At 35.9% G+C, this 17,723-nt stretch overlaps 1 protein-coding gene across 18 annotated transcripts in view; it reads left to right on the top strand.

The window, feature by feature from the left end:
- The window catches only part of ZBTB20 (zinc finger and BTB domain containing 20), a 760,184-nt gene that overhangs the window by 367,019 nt on the left and 375,442 nt on the right, over positions 1-17,723 (top strand). The window contains exon 1 of one of the 18 annotated variants that reach the window (XM_076001635.1): positions 5,527-6,083. The exons of the other annotated variants lie outside the window; for them this stretch is intronic. The gene's annotated coding sequence lies outside the window, so the exon portion shown is untranslated. Of the gene's footprint in view, positions 1-5,526; positions 6,084-17,723 lie in introns of those variants that run through there. 18 annotated transcript variants of the gene reach the window in all.

The following is a 17,723-nucleotide window of genomic DNA, read 5'->3' as shown; positions in this document are numbered from 1 at the left end:
TCTTCAGCAAAGGACATAATCTAGAGTGAGTAAGAAAAGGATGTAATCCTCTTCAGGTGCAACGCTACATGTGAAATACAAAAGTCAGACAAAAGCACCTGTAGAGATGAGAGCAAAGCCTCGCTTAGCTTAGTCGTTGCCCATTCTCCTCAGTCAGCATGGTCAGGGACTTTAGGACAACACCTTGTTTAAGTCCTCTCTACTTCTCTGGTTTGTAGATCTATGTCTGACCAACATACCATCTCTGGTTTCAGTTCATGACTACACATGAGTGACTTTCCTTGGAAGGTAATGGGAAAAAGGAAAAAGAGAAGAGCCTGAAAACAGGGATAGAACCATAGACTAGTGAGAGAACTTGTCAATAAGATCACCATTGGCTATTTGAGATGAGAAAAAAAATGTTAGATAACTACATATATGAAATGTTTTGATTTTCAAAAAGTATAAAAGTACAGTTTATGAGAATGAAACAGCATGATGTCAGTGCTGAGCAAGAGCCTAACATGGATTATTAAAGCAATAAAGCATAAAGCGATGGATTATGATCCCCTGAAAGAAGTGGTGCTTGCTAAAAACCAGAATGACTTCAGTGACAGGATGTCTACAACATGTGATCTGATCTCTCCTGGGTTAGATGTGTAGATTCATTAGTAACTTATCTAAGTACAGGTAGAATAGTAACTGGTTTAATGACCACACTATTGGGTACAAACAAATGGCTCAATGTCATAGTAGAGGAGATTCATATGGCCCATTGCAGGGATATCCTTGGCCTTAACTTGGTCACCAGTTTTCTTCAATGACTTGGATAAAAACAGATTGTTTGGAAATTCAGGAGGAAGAAAGTGATCACTATCTTCAAGTATATGAAGGACGGTCATATAAATGATAACTTATTTTATTTTTTGTAGCTCTAACAAATAGAACATGCACCAGTGATGAAAAATACAAGAATAAAATATTCAGGTCAATTTAAAAACTAATATTGTAATAGACTTATGTGTTCAAAAGTAGAAAAAAAGGAAGAGATAATATTGATCTGGAGGATAAGCCTAGGTTAAATCTTAGTTATGCCACTTGTTGTTTCTTTATCTCTTGGAACATTTCTTGAACATCCCATAATCTGTCTCTGTATCTGTAGAATGGTTTTAAACAAACCTACCTTGCAGGTTGTTGTGAGAATGTTAGTGCCTATATTAGTCTATAGGGCTGCCATAACAAAATATCACAAGATGGGTGGTTTAAACAATAGAAATTTATTTCTCACAGTTCTGGAGGCTAGAAGTCCAAGACTAAGGTGTCAGCAGATTTGGTTTTTCCTGAGGCCCCTCTCCTTGGCTTGCAGATGGCCTTCTGCTTGCTGTGTCATCACATGGCTTTTCTTTGTGAGCACAAGGAGAGCACTTCTGATGTCTCTTCCTCTTCTTATAAGGACCACAATCCTATTGGATTAGGACCCCACCCTTGTGACCTCATTTAGCCTTAATTATTGCCTCTTCAAAGGTCCTATCTCCAGATATAATCACATTGTGGCTTAGTGCTTCACCATATGAATTTGGGGGGACATACACAGTCAGTCCATAACAGTGCCTAATATCCACAAATCTTAGTCCCCTAAGATCAAGGTGTTTAAGCAGAGACAACCACTTCACATGGATGTTTTACAGGGTATTCAAGTCTTAGATGATTTCAATATATAATTTTAATGAACTCTGTTAACACTTATATTCTCTCATTTTAAAAATAAAACTCACCATATAGCATCAACTCTAAAATTCTGCAATTCTCTGAAAGTACTTAGTAGAAAGGTAGTTGTTCTCAATATAAAGCAATCTTTTTCCTTTAATATTCAAAAATTCAATTTAATTTCACAAATATTTACTTATGTACTAGACCTCCTTCAACTTTTGCAGTCCAAATTCCCAACGTGGCTTCTAGGTGAAACCTCTGTCTCTTGTGGAAAGACATTGCTTTCCCAAACCTTTAAATGCTGTAAGTCAGAAGTTGTATGTATAAAAGTGAAGGAAGAATATAATTATCTTAAAAACAAATTTTAAAAAATCCACTACACCACCAATTGTACAAGTAAATGCATGTAAAATGCATGCAAATGCATTGTAAATGCATGTAAAAGGTAAATCATATAAATGCATATAAAAAGTAAATGCATGTAAAAGGTAAAAATGAAAAGAGATGTCAGTTTGTTCAAGAGGTTTCAAAGTCTGAATCTATAGCTTTGAGACTTTTGAGTTCACAACAATTAATGGAAAATTTATTTTGTTCACACACCCTCTGCTTTTATTCACCATTTTAATATGCATGTGTATTGCCACTTATTTACAAACTAATAGCTTAAAGTTGAGACTATGACAGAATCTAGCCTTTGAGTTTGGTAAGTCTTTTAGTTTATATTTCTTGCAAAGAGTATTTTGTTGAAAATGAGGCTGCATTGTTTCTTGTGTCCCTGGGTAGGTGGAGTGACTTTTAAAAGTCAGCATTCTGTTGCTTCTCAGCCTTTTGGCTAAAACTAAGTCTAAAAGCCAGTATTCTAAACTAATGAAATAATACATTCTCTCCCTTATCCTCAGTCATGTTATAAAGATGTACATCTTATCAAGGAAGATGCACCTTTATTGTCAGGCTAACTAAAAACAAACAAAAAACCTGAGCACTATTAGTAATTATTGTTCTTGGCAATTGCACAAGCCCCCTCTTGAGAAGGGCAGTTACTATAACTAGACCTTGACAATTGGGAAGTTAGTCTGTGGTTTGATGGAAAGAGCATGGCATCTGGAGCTGGATTGTCTGCATTCAAGTCCTAGCTCTGCCATTTTTGACATTGACAAGTAATAAATTATCTGAGTCTATTCATGTTATATAAAAATCTATATTTGGGCTTCTTTGCAGGTTTGAACAGTGTGACCCAATGTAGATATTTAGGAAAGATTAATTTATTTCCTTTTTCTCTGATCTTTAATTCTGTCACCTTCTAATGGGTATAATATTAGTGCTTTCCCTACTACACAGGATTACTGAGACAATCAAATAATATGTTTGTGGGAATATTTTGTAAACTGTAAAGCATTGTACAAATGCTATTTCTTTCTTTTCATGAGTAGACGGAAAGGCTTAACTAGACATGGAATTGGGGCCACCTAGGAATTCACATTGAAACTGTTTCCTAAGAGACATTAGAGGCCTCATGTTATTGTCTATATAAATTGCGTGATCTGATCTATGCAGTGAAGATATTTAACAATAGGTATTAAAGTTTATTGTCTGTTTTTCTGTTATATTTTCCAGGGAGCATAAGGAAGATTTTTTTCCCTTTTAATTTTTTTCTGTATTATTGGACTGCTGTCTATATTTAAAAGTACTAAGACAAATTCTACTCCTTTGTAACTATGGGGATCTGGGCCCATGGTGCTTACTATCATTACTTCTGTTGTGGTTGTGGTAATTGTTGTTATTGTTATTAATTATACTTTGTAATTATGCAGCTTTTTATTTTAAGAAAAGATAAATGGCTAGGAAATTAACAAGCTGCTGTTATTGAGAGATTTTTGGAGTTTCAAACATTTTAAATCCACTTTTGACCTTTTATCACAAAGACTTCTATGCGAGTCTTCAACACACATTTTGGTTTTTGGTTTGTCATTGAAAATAAAGTACTGACGTGTGGGATCCTGCTCTTGGAGTTATACATGAGAAAATACTCTCTCAGACCATTTCATTTCCTCTTTTTACCTTTTAAAATATTTCTTAAGTATAGTTACTACATAACCTAAATTTAGAGAAAGATTTTGAAGCAGGAGATGGAGATGCTTAAACAGTGGTCCACACCTAAATAGGAAGGTCTTATTCGCCCTGCTCATTCCTGACTGCCTGTTGAAGAAAAGAAAAAGGTAAACCAAAGCAAGTTGAGAATAGTTTATGGATTAAGGGGCAGGCAGTTAAGTATCCCAAGTACAAAATGTCTGGCGCAGATTGATAGCGGCTCTTTGGAATAAAAACTCCACCCTCCTTTAGTCTCTTGGCTGTGTTGTTTTCAATTCTTAAATATCTTTAAAAATGATTAAATTGTCTTTTAGTTCCAGGCTGGTTGGCCTGGACTCCTATTGATCATGGGTCTCCTCATTCCACAGTTAAGTACCTGAACCCAATGGAATGATTAGAAGATCAAAGTAAGAATTTTGTTCCCTAGGTTATCTGCATGTAGGTTATTCTGTAACTTGGTGGGAATGAAATTTTATAGGAAATAAAGAGGCTATTTAGGAAATAACCGTCTAACTGTCTTACCATCTTCTCGACCCAGTTGTCTTACCCATGCAACTCTATCTTCATCTAACTCTATCTCACCATCTTCTAAAACAATAGTTCTCAGTGACCAGCAGTAACATCAGTCCTCTAGGAATATGTTAGAAATGCAGATTCTCAGGACTCACTTTGCCCTACTGAATGAGAAACTTTGGGGTGGAGTACAGCAATTTGTGTTTGGATAAGCCCTACAGGTGATTCTGATGCATACTAAAATTTGAGAGCTACTATTCTAAAGAAATGTTGAATTCCAGTGAGAAAATGTTTTAACCATTTAAAATTCTACCAAAAAAACAAGTGATTTTTGGAACTCTCTATTGCTTTATTTCAAATTTACCTTTACTGGTTTATCCTAAACTGTTTAACTAACAGTCCCTAAATACTTTTAAACTCTGTCCTGTAGTCCATATCAATAGCCCCCTACTCTGCCTGAAATGATCTTTGTTCTTCTGTTGAGCTAAATGGTCTCTATCCTGCGTTATCCAGCTCGGATACCTCCTCTTCACAAAACCCTTACCAGTCATGCCAACATTCTCTTAATTTTGGTTTCCTGTAGCCTCCATGTCTGTACCAATAATTTAAGTCTTCCCTGTAACATAGTCTTACCTGTGATATATCTTGTGTTATTGTAATAAACTGTCACCTATTATAATAGATGATAAGTTGCATTTATTCGGTACCTGCTATGGTCAGTCACCACAATCACTTCAGAGAATTACTATGCCTGTGTTTCTGAGCTCTTAAGTAGCTAACCCTACCTCACATAGTATGTACTTAAAAGAACATTGTCCTTTGGCCTCACACTTGACCATTAGGCTATATTGTCCTGTAATGCTAATAAACTTTTCTCATATCAATTTTTTTTTTCTGCCCGGATCAATTATATGCTCAGTTGCAATTAGAGACCATAATTCTCTTATTAAGTATTACATAGTAACTTTTAGAGTATAGAGCTAATGCACATTTGTTGGCATATTGTATTACAAACTCTAAACACATTTCTAGAATTCTGTCATCTTCCTTTCCTTTGGACAACCTTGGGAATGAAAAGGTCTCAATTTCTCCTTACACCCAGAATGGTCTCCATTTATAGGCTGAGTGTATTCATTTTAGCAAATTAATTTATCAATTGTGTTTAAAATATTTAACTCTCAATGGTATATTGATTTTTATTATCAATTTTGATTAATGCATTTTGAAAATACTTTATTCATTGCATTTAAAGGAGGAAATAGCTTCTTTTGTTTATTTAAATAATTTGCCAGTTTTCATAAAACTGCTTTATTATTTAGTAAGAAGAAAAAAGGATGAGTTGATAGTAAGTCAGACCCTTGCCTATATTATTACATGTAGCCAGTGGTGATGAAAAAATTGAAGATAATATTGGTGGCTAAATGATAATTGTTCAGGAACCATATTTAATTGAGTAAAAAAAATAGATATTTTTACTCTGTGAGCATAATCATACTCTGTGAACATGTTATATTTGCACATGACTTAAATTTATCTAACTGAATTCTGACCTAAGAAATAGAAAACATGGTCTCTCCAGGTCAGGCCACACTGTATGATTATTTGGGGGATAACTGTTTGGTTAATTTCTATTCCATTATAGCTTTCTTTATCAAAGTGAGGACCCTTGACCCTGAGTCAGAATCTCCCAGATGGTTGCCAAAGTGCATATTCCTGGATTCCACCCCTACATACTGAATTAGAATCTCTGGGATTGGTGGCCGGCAATTTATATTTTTAATCATCACTCCCAGGTAATCATTTAAAATAAAAACTAAATTTTATTTTATAAAATTTATTTATTATATAAACTATATATATATTGTGTTTTATTTTATGGCTTCATGAAATTTGAAAGCCATTCATATTCAGATTTATTCTTTGTGTTTTTTTTCCATGATAAATCAAATCTTCTGGAACACTGATCTGTGAGTCCCCAAACTGATGGTTTTTAGGCAAAGAGTTTCAGTAACAAACTTAAGCAATTATTATATATTTGCCTTCAACAGACTTTTATTAAATTCTGATACTTTTGTATGTCAGGAATTTTTGTCTAAGTTAATCATAAAGCCCATATAGCTCTATGAGATATGTATTCTTGGCCTCATTTTACAGATGTATGAATTAAGTCTTAGAAAAATAAATATCTGAAGGCTACCCAACTAGTAATTGAATTCTATTGGACTTCAGAATGTGTATTCTTAAACTCTGAAGCAGGGCTGAGTGAGAATTTGAAATCAGGTCTTCCCAATCCTGCTTTTCTCTTTCTAAATGATAGCTGAATAGAGAAGGGATAAAATAGATGACAACTAATTCCAAGTTTGTGTCCAAACTCTGAGATTCTATGATTTAGTCAACAGTCACCTTAAATTATACAGTTGGTAGCTATAGTGTTACCATGTTGAGCTCAATCAGTAAACTATCACCTGCAGTGTTATTAGAGAGAACAATGGGAGCATTATCAATGTAGACCTATCTTTTTTACCAGTCTTCCTCCTCTTCTACTGCCCTAAGAGACGTAAGTGTATATATACACTTTCTATACAAAGGCTACTTGAATAACCTTTTAATCGTTTTATTAAGAGATTTCTCACAATAATATCAGACCTCATTTCCCTCAACAATGGCTTGTTTTGATAAATCTTTTGCAAATACAGCTGGTACGCTGTGTAGCTGTCTCAGTGGTTATCAACTCTAGCTGTGCACTCAAATCACCTACGGACTTTAAGAACATACAAATTTTTGTGTCTAAATTCTAGATATTCTTATTCATTGGGTCTGGAGTGGGGGCTGGATGGCTGATTATTTAGCAAGCTTCACAGATACTTTTAGGGGCATCCAGGATTGAGAATCAGTGATCCAACTCATTATTTGATAAAGAAGCTGGTGATATAATATGCATTAAAAGAGTGATTGAAGGAAGCAAAATCCCTCCATAAGTCTTACAATGAGACCTTTGAAATAAAAGTAGAACCTCTGAGGAGCTTGAAAAGCTGTTGCTTGGGCCATCCAAATATTCATATTTAGTCTCAGATAATGAAAAGGCAAAAAATAAGAAGCCATTAGAGCATGGTGCTAAGTGGAATTATGGAAAACCATTTGTATAATGCTGTGGGGTTTGGAAGGACCCGTTCTTTTTCACACATTTTTGTAATAGAAAACAGGGTAATGTGAATGGCAGCATATTTGAATCTATTTGCATTTCCTTCAGAAAAAAAAATAAAATAAAAGGGAAGGGCATAACCTTGCAAATGTATCTTGATCTGATATTATTTTTGCAAGTTAGACAGATGTGGGGCCACCAGTCAGCCAGACTTACAGCTAGCTATCAAATCAGAGCTCACTCTTCAAATCCCAGCACTAATCGGAATGATAAAGAGCTACCTTTCGATTAATCTTGCCCTGGACATTAGACGAAAGAAACTGCAGTTTAATTACTGAGTGAAATTCACTTTGTCTGATCTGCCTGTCTTTGCTGTAATGTCATAATATAATCAGCATCACCCCCATCTGAACCACGGAGCTGTGAAGTCCAAGGACCTGTGTGATTGGAAGAAATAAAATGATGCTCAAACAACAACCAGCCAGTGCAGTAATTACTCAAACCTTGTTTTCATCTCTGTGTCATTCTTCCATTGGCTTGTCATGACAGCAACTGAAAAAAGGACGGGAGAGAGTGTGATTGAAAAGGAGGTTGACCCGATGGAATCAGACTAGGTGTGGGAGGGAAGAGCCAAGCTGTATAAAATCTTAAGGCTAATTAAACTTGGTTTTTTCTTTAAAATATATCCCACTGGCTGCTACTGATTCCAGAAGTCCAAGCTAAACCATTCAACTGATATGTTTCCCTGCAATTAAAATCTCCCCTTTAGTTGAAGCTCTATAGTTTTTACTTCTCTGAAGATAATTTATTTTTTCTTTTGAAACTGGAAATTATTTGGCACATTTTTTTCCTTAGGTCTTGATGCAGTTTTGTAAATTAAAAGAAAAGAGGTTTGTAGATTTTCTTCTGTTAGAGATAACAGCTTTTGGAAGCATTCCTTTCTAGGTTTGCATAGACACACTGCCTTTACATAGAAGCACTAAATACAGAAAAGTATCTGGCTTTCTTATGAATTATTATACCATTTTACACAAAATGTTTAAAATAACTTCCCCTATGTCATATAGTTGGAAAGTGACTGAGTCAGGATTTGAACCAAGATTTGTCTGACTCTGGGTCATACTCTTTTGACTCTGCTCCCCTCTACCTTTCTTTTTTTTACCTATTTATGATTAATACCCCATCAATTGATTCCTTAAACATAGTGTTGAGCATCCTATATATAACAAAAACTGTATTGTACTCCAGATATACATTAGTGAAACCAGAAACAAAAATCAGCAAGAACCATTTTCAAAGCACTTTCTAGTTTGGCACTTCAATTGCTTTTGAGAGTTTTATTGAAAACTTACACTTGAAGTCCAAAAAGCAATCAGACCATTAAGAACAAATGTACAATGTGAAGTCAAGAAGACCTTTTTTATTTCCTTGTTTTTATTCATAATATCACCATCCTACTCAACACTCAAAAATCTTAGAATCAAGAATCCCAAGAACCTCAGGATATTGTGACTCATATATAGCCAGTCATCAAATTGTATCAAATCTTGTCATGTATAATCACCACCAAGATCCCCATGCCTAGGAAAAACAGTTAGCATAAGGGTTTAGAGATCAGGCTCTGGAGTCCGATTACCTAGATTTGAATCCAGACTTTACCACTTACTAACTGTATAACCTTGAGAGAGTTGCTTAATCCTCATTTATAAGATGGAAACAATAAAGTTATTATATCGAGTTTACATGGACATTAATGGGTTAATCTACATAAAGCACATAGTTCAGTAGCTGGCACATAGTAGAGGTTTAATAAATATTAATTATTGCTTCCCTCACAATGTATCTAGAATATGTCATTTCCTTTACATTTCTACTGACACTACTGAGGTCACATATTTATCACATAGTGCCTGGGTTATTGCAATGGATCATGTCTCTCTCTCTCTCTCTCTCTCTCCCTCTCTCTCTCTCTCTCTCTCCCTCTCTCTCTCTCTCTCTCTCTCTCTCTCTCTTTCTCTTTCTCTCTCATCCCTCTCTTGCTACCTCTAGATTTTTCCCATTTCAGTTGATTCCAACCACCATTCCCAGTTACTTATACTAAAATATCACTCTGATCATGCCAGCACCCTACTTAGAAGACTCTAATAGACCTCTTTTGTCCCCAGAATAAAGTGGATTGCTTGGCTCATTATTCTAGGACTCCCTTCAGATTCCAGACTCAGCCTATCTTTCCAAGATTATTTCCTATTACACATTCCAACTAACTTATTTGCTAGTCCCAAATATATCTTTCAATTTTCTGTTCCCATGCTTTTTCTCATGTCCTTCACACAACCTGAATCTTCTTATCACTTCCCAAATCATACATATTTTTCAAAGTTCAACTGCATTTCTCCATCGTAATGAAGTTTTGCATTGTCAGCCTAGATATAAGTAATGGTTTTCTGTCTAAACCCCTATCTGAATTTCCTTGTATTATAATTATTTCTGGACATTATCTCAATAACTAGATATTAAGTACCTTAGGCATAGGTCAGTGTCTCTGCACATCATTGTCTATTCAACAGCATCTATTAGAGAAACCCAAACATATGCGGCATACAATTAATATATGACAAATGAATAAGTGGTCTGAATTTGGAGTTTCTTCTTTGCTCTAAACACTCTTTGTTTCCCATAAATTACTCTGAATTTTGCCATTTATGCCTAGTGCTTATCTAAAGTTCCTTTTGAATTATTTTGAGACCTCTCCCTTCTTGATCCCTTCCACTGATCACTCTTATCAAGCCTTTTCATTTCCACAACCATCGTGCCATTCTGTCACTTGGCATGTGCATATGGATAACGAGGCTGCAAATGGGTCCTATTCCTCTGTTCAAGTTCCTTCTGCATCAACTCCATCAATAGTAGAGTAATACTTGCTTATCTATAGAACAGAGCTTGTAGGACCTGCTCTTTTTACTTTTTGGACTTGTCAGGAAAGTAAATGATATTTTATGTGAAAGTATTTTATTAACTGTAAACAGCTTTACAAGTACAAGGAGTAGTCTATATTGTCTAAATATCCTTCAATAAGCATGTATTCATGTATTAAATGTATAAGAAAAATATCAAAAGTAAGATCTGATGAGCTGTTTCATATATCTTGAATCTAAACAAGATATACATATCTATGTAAGAATTGTTCATGCTACATCTGTTTTATCATCCAATCCTACTTCTCTCTTGAGCAACTCGAATTATTTGGCCTCACTTTTTCTATAAATCTACAAGGCAAATGGGAGTCTTCCTAAAAATATATTTACTTTTTTAGAAACCAGAAAGTGAGACTGAGCTGATATTTGACAGGAGGAATCTTAATATTTCCTTAATCATTCCTAAAACAGCATAAAAATAAGTCAACTTTATCCTATACTTCAAATATCAAGATTGTGTTAATTCTCTGGCCATGTGGATTTTCTTGACATTTTTGAGTCAAAATCCTAGCCAGTGGACAATATTTATGGTAAAGAAATTCAGGTACAGAAAAGCCTTTCTGACTTGGTCTACTGACTAGATCCATTTTTCCCCCTACGTGATATGGTTCTATTAATCAGAGGGTGAATTGATGGATAGTTAGATGATGGCTTAGAACTTGAAATCCCTGTCCCTAATAACCTAGCACTGCAAGGAGCCATTGCAGCTTTGTTTTGTTATAGCTAAATGGAAACAGGACAGGCAGACCAGCCTTCATTCCATTGTTTCTGGTGGGAGAGTGGCCCTAAAAATGCTCCGCATGCAGGCAGGCAGTGTCAACCAGCCAGCTGAATGCTGGATATCTTGGCTATGTTGGTTTAAAAATAAAGGTGCCCATATTCTTGAAGCACACACTGTTATCCCCGAATTACTGTGGACATTACCAGTGCGTTCATATCCCCATGAATTTTCTTTTCCCTGGGGGCTAACATCATTGTTCTACAATGAGGTTTTGAATTGATGATGATAAGCAGCAAGTGTCTTCTAGTCTCCTTTCTTGCTTTTATCTGCCCCTTACACACACACTTGACTTCCTACACACCACCCAGCTACTACCAAAATGCTCCTGGTCCTTACTGTTCCTCTCTTCCAAAAGAACATGATAACCCCGAAGCAGCAAATCTTTACCTATTCTTCCTGGCCTTTTGGCTCCTTCTGCTTGTTTGGAGTTTTGAGTTAAATTTTTCAAGTTAATATTTAACCTGTGAGATAACTGTTTACAAAATTGTTAGTTGATAATCAGAGATTTTTTTCCTGGATTAATACAGTTAAAGTTTAACTTGGTGGAACAGCTCACGCACACACACAAAATAACAAATATATATGTGTATAATTAAAGTATTAACTCTGAGAATTTTGCTGATATGTTCTCATGAACCAAGATAGAATATTGGTTCTAGTCTAGGTAAAAGAAAACCTTGGTTAAAGACCCAAGAAGCTGATTCTATGGAAGAATTTAAGCCAAAAAGAGAGCCAGAGTCTACTCCTGAGTGGCAAATGGCAGACAAATGATAGAAACGTCCCTTTTTTGCCTTAAGAAAATTATCTTTATTCACATTCTTAGTATTATCACATTCAAAGAAGTCCTTGGGATTCTCTCCAATAGTATATTTGGATGTTTTTGGCTTTGATCATCCCTGTGCTGTCTTGTGATATTTTACCATGTCAATGACCTTTTATATGTTATGAAGTGGTTGAAACTTAAGAGTCAGACATGAGACAGGAAATCAGTATGTTCAGGTACTGCTGTCCACTCATGTATTTAAGTTAGGAAGGACTGTTTCTTCTCCTGAGATGAAAATGAACTTTATGAGCTCCATCTGACATCAGAAGACAGAATACTGCTAGAGTATTTCTTGTGTTTTTGAAAGTATTCCTGCTTTTGCTAAAGGTCAGGAGAACAACCTATTCAGATTACTTTGGTTCACTTGGAAATGGTTTTCATCTTTATTTCTTCCCATGTGAACCTCAAAGAACAACTGTTAGAAGAAACTGTGTGGAGCAATTAAGTATATCTATTATAGTAGACCTATGAGGTACTGCACATGTATGAGTTTCAAGTTCAATTTGAAGTTCTCTGTGAAATTCTGTGTCTTTGAAGACACAGTGTGCCATCTGTGTCATCATGTTTTGACAGAGTGGCAAAAAACTCTGTGTTTTGCCCGTATGTATAAATCCATCCATGTGACAAATTTTTAGATCAGTTATGTATATTCAAAAGTAGTTGATAAATTTTGCCATGAGGTATGTGGAATAAAACAGCTTCAAGGCAAACCAAGAACAATATTTTCTACTCTTTTCTGTATTTCAGAGTCATAAAGCCAGGCATTCAAAACTCGTGTATCTCACAAACACCTTCTGAGAGTTTATTGTTTAGCCAAGCTTTCCATGTTTATCCCGATTCAGAAATAACTTAAGAATGAATTGCTAGTAACAGATTTCAAATTTGATGAGGTTTAAATAGGTTTTAAGTGCCCAGTTAGGTAGTAGAAAAAACTAGATAGAGCAGTTTCCCAGAAAATAGCCACAGTGTTTCAAGAAGGAAGAAGTGGTTAACTGTGTTAAACTACTGCTGAGAAGTTGAGTAAAAGGAGAATCAAAATGTGGCCATTGGATTTGGCAACAGTAGCTATGGTAGAGATGGCACAGAATGGATAAAATCCTATTTAGAATAGGTTGAGAAAAGAATAGAAAGTGAAGATATGGTAATAGCAAATATAGAAAATTATTTCAATAAATTTTGCTATTAAAGGAAGAATCAAAATGGGAGGAAAGCTGGGGAGAGACTTGTGATGCAGAGAGTATCATGTAAGGATACACAAAAGCATGGTGTTTTTTCCCCCTTGTTTGGTATTTAGTGTTTGTTTTATCTGCTTCCCCAGTTGAGAAGCAAGATGAACAAGAATCAAAGCCTCAAATCTATAGTAGAAAGAGATATGGAAAAGGCAAAATTTGTCTGGTAAAATGTAAAAGACATTGGCTCAGATTCAACAGATCTTGGTGTAGTTCAAGTTCTGCCAGCTACCAGTAAAATGACCCCAAATAATATTTCTGTGGCTGTCAGTTTGCTTATTTATTGATAACATCTAAAGTTCCTTTATGAGATTCTAGTTTTATGAAAGGAAAAAACAGACATATTTCAGAAATCCTCTCTATTAGAAATAAAATTTATATCATTCATCATTTACAAAGCACTTTATTATTTAGAAAACATACACATCTTGTTAGTTAACTCTCACAAGAATGCTATGAGGTAGGTGGTTATATTGTTTTATTTAACAGATAAGGAAACCAAGGATCTGAAAGCTTAAGTGACTGGTAAAAATCACACAGCGTGCAGGCAACAAAGGCAGAGCCCAAACCCAAGTTTTCAGAATATAATTAGAAGGTTTTTCCCACCATGTACTACTCTCCATCCACCTCCCTGCAGCCTTTTGTTTTGTTTTGTTTCTTCCCCTTACTCTTAGATAACCCCCCTTTTTATTTCTCATCCAGGTTTCTATTATTTTTCTTTCTCTCCATTCCACTCTCCCCATAACTTTCCAGGTATGGCCACCTCTCTAAATATCGATATTTCTTCATAAAACAGAGTGCAGTACACAAAGGTTAGGGGTCTGTCTTCAGTGGATAGTAAGAACAATACCACACCAAAACATTTTACCAGACTAGTGAAATTTCATTTCAAACAAGCCATGGAAAATCAACACTCTAACCACAATGGCCAGTGTTAGCAGTGGAAACTCCTTTGTAATATCTTGTCATTTGGGCTTACAGAATTTAAAACCAGAGAATGGAAAGGGTAGAGCAAAAGGTGGGAGGAGGAAATGGGAAATGGAAAGTGGGTGAAGAGATGGCACAGAAGGGTACAAGTGTTGCTTAGTGTAGGCCCTGCAGACCAAAAATTATTGTGTTTCTAACACTATTGATTTTTTCAGCAGCTGATATTTCAATCTGGGTGCAGTGTGTCTGTGAGTCTACGCACACTGTCAAGAAGAAATATGATAGTGTCTTAAAAGATTAATAATATCGCTGGTCCTCTGGAGGCCTGTCTTAATTCACTGGCCTGTTCCCTGGCATGTACTGTAATTTATCTAGTCTGATTTGAATAGCAAATGGCAATCGGCTGCCATTAGGGAAATGGGCATCATTCTTATTGATCCAGCATGGGCTGGATTTTATTTAAGGAGAACTGCAAAATGTTATTACCTTCAGGAGGAGAAACAGAAAAGGGAGCTTTTCCCGTGTGTGTTTTGGAAATGTTCTACCTTAAAAAGGGGGGAATGAATTGTGGATTTAGGAGAACAGAAGGAGATGATCATCCTATTGTGTGAAAAGGGACATGTACAGGCTGTTTACATCATAATTGTTTACCAGCAGGAAAGAATGCTCATGATTATGAGAAAAAGGCCATGGGCCTCAGAGGTTAGACCACTGGAGAGATAGTCAGATTTGATCTGTGCCATTGTCCAACTTTGTGTAAAGCCCCTCGTTACTCAGAATCCATTTGTCAGTCTGTAAAATGGGCTAAAAAAAATCTACTGGCAATGTGTAAGGTTTATTTGGTGTTTGTTTCACATTCTTGGAGTCTTGGATAAAGGAGGCTATGGAATAAAACAAAAAAGAAAAACAAAGATCATATTTAATATTATGTGAGGGGATGGTGTTCAGTATTTATTGTTGCTCTTCACTTAGAATTCTGGAAGGGACAGGTTGTGTGCTGAGTGAAGCAAGACAAACTAGCCTCATAATTCTCATTAACCATAACATGCATCTCTCAGATTAACATTGCATATATTGACTTTAATGTTCACCTGCTAGTCGCAGATCGAAACCTGCATTTTTACCTTTTTTTACTGAATCAAGGAAAGCTGTCAGCGTTATGGTAGCAAATGCAGGAGACAGTGAGACCTGGGGTCTTTCTGCCTACCCTCTACTCTCTTTGCCACAGGGATAGGGGCTGACTGTGCCATTCCTATTGGAGCTTGTTGGAGATTGGCTGTGAAGGGGCACACACATACCCTACCACTAACCTTCATTAGCAGCCCCAGGAGGAGAAAAAGGTATGACAAAGGTGGCTAGAGGAAGGGCTCATTGCTGCTGAAATTCTTCTCCATTCCACCTCGGGTTGTTATGGAAAGAAACGATAATGTGCTACAGGAAATGGCCAAGTATAAAAGCAATAAAATAAATTGAAAATGACTTTGTTTTTTTGAGCGGCAGTAATTGCTATATGTTGTGATGTTTGCATAAGGAATTAGTTAATGTGTAGCAGAATGGCATGTGATACTTTTTATTTGCCTGATGACTATAGTCTCTGAGTGAATGACTTATTAAGGTTAATAAAGAAAAATTTGCTTGTGACTTGTAATGATCCAATTGCTAGAATTTAGCATCCCCTTATGCATTGTTGCCTAAAGGGGAAAAGGAAAAAAACCTACACACATTAATGGCCGACTGGCTATGATTTTTTATAGTGGTGTGAGAACAAACAATGTCTTCTAAATTGTTGGTCTGTCTATCTTTCTGCCTGCCTGGGCAGGAACGTTATGGCTTTCTTAATTCTCCTGTGTGATTTATCATCCTAAATTCATTGTTTTGCATAACTCTGCTCAAAATGAAGAAATGTCATTATTTTGCAGCGAAAAAGTTGTCATTTGCATAATGCCTGCCATTAATTATTGTGAGACTAATGCAGTTGTTGATATTTTTAGGGCACAGTGGTACAGCCTGCACCTTGTATAATGTCATTCTGAAAACATTGGTAGTTAATAGGTGCCACAACATTGCACAAATGGAAAAGAAGATGATGAAGAAGAAGGGGACACAATGGAACAGGCTGCGATCCTTATTTAGCTTTTTATTTTTTTTTTCCTGAAATGCTTGGTGAGAGAAGACTATAAAAGGAAGAGAATAGAACAGGAAGCTGTGACATCCAAGAGAACAAAGGGATTGAAAAGCAGAGGTTTTCTATTTAGGCTGAATTAGTGTAACCTGGGTTCCAGCCAGTTTAATAGAGGAAGTCATGGCTTCTCTGTTTTGGCTTACCTACGTAACCAAAGCCTTGAACAGTATGTAGGCTTAGGCTTTTTAAAAACAGCAGTTAGAATAAGGGTTTGCCTGAGACATGTTCATCTCCTGGAATAATTCTCTTAACAGGGCACTTGCCCAAAGTAAAGAGGACACACCAGGGTTTTATGGAAGAGAGAGCTAAAAACTATGACATTCAGGTATTGATCTGTCAGTCTTCTGTACTTCACTTATTTCAGTATTCATATCTAGGACCATAGATTTCCATTCCTGCAAAAAGCAAAGGAATACAGTAGTAGCATAGTAGCATGTTTGGGTGACAATTTTTTCCTCTATTCCTTGCAGTAGAACTACCTTTTCGCATCTGATTCTTTAGGGCAAGAGCCTACCAAGGCTTTCTATTACCTATTTCACAGGTAAATGAAAGTCAGTTATAAAATTTCGATCAGAGATGAAACTCATTACACCAAGTCTGGGAGGCATAAATATTACAAATGTAGGTAACTGTTGATCTTTTTTAGTCATGGGAGCTTAAAAAAAAAACATCAAATAGAATTTTTTTTCTAATTTCACTGTTTCATGTGTATTATAAATTTAAATATTTCTTTTTTATCATTAAGTTTAAAAGACATAAAAGAAATAGAGCCTCAAAAGTAGGTCTAGTTGTAAAGACTGACCAGAGTTATTTAGAAAGATATTGCCCTTCAATATTCAAAGCCTAGCATTGTAAACGCTTTGGAAAACACAGTATTTTTCATACTGCAATCCAGATTCTGATGGCTATTCTGTGCCCAAAACACTGAGAATAGGATATTTTGGAGCCCCCTTGAAGCCAGATATGTTAGTGAGGGGCTATTAGGATGAGGGGACCACAGGGGCTGTCTCTGTTTGTCTTGTAATACATGTCTCAGCAGAATTAAGGCCAGGATAGTTTTCTATGTCTTGTCTTGGTTTTGGGAGCTTAATCTGTATGTGTTAAAACACAAAATCTTGGTTAGGAAAATTTTAATTTCTGGGTTAGGAAAATTTAATTCTGTGGGAGATTACCACATTTGGAGTTGCACCAAACAGATGAGCCCATGCATCAGTTGAGACCAGTCTCCATTGCTGTTTCTCACTTTTCTCTTTCTGCTGGAGAAAAGGAAATTGTCCTAATACCCCCAACTTAATGTTTTTGATGTAATAAAATCAACACAAGTATATAATTTTAAAACATAAATAAGAAGTCCAACATGGGGGAGTGTGGATG

This window comes from Microcebus murinus, chromosome 1 (assembly GCF_040939455.1).
Source record: "Microcebus murinus isolate Inina chromosome 1, M.murinus_Inina_mat1.0, whole genome shotgun sequence".
Taxonomy (NCBI): Eukaryota; Metazoa; Chordata; class Mammalia; order Primates; family Cheirogaleidae; genus Microcebus; species Microcebus murinus.
Note: the sequence above shows the minus strand (reverse complement) of the source record. Positions and strands in the feature narration are given on the sequence as shown.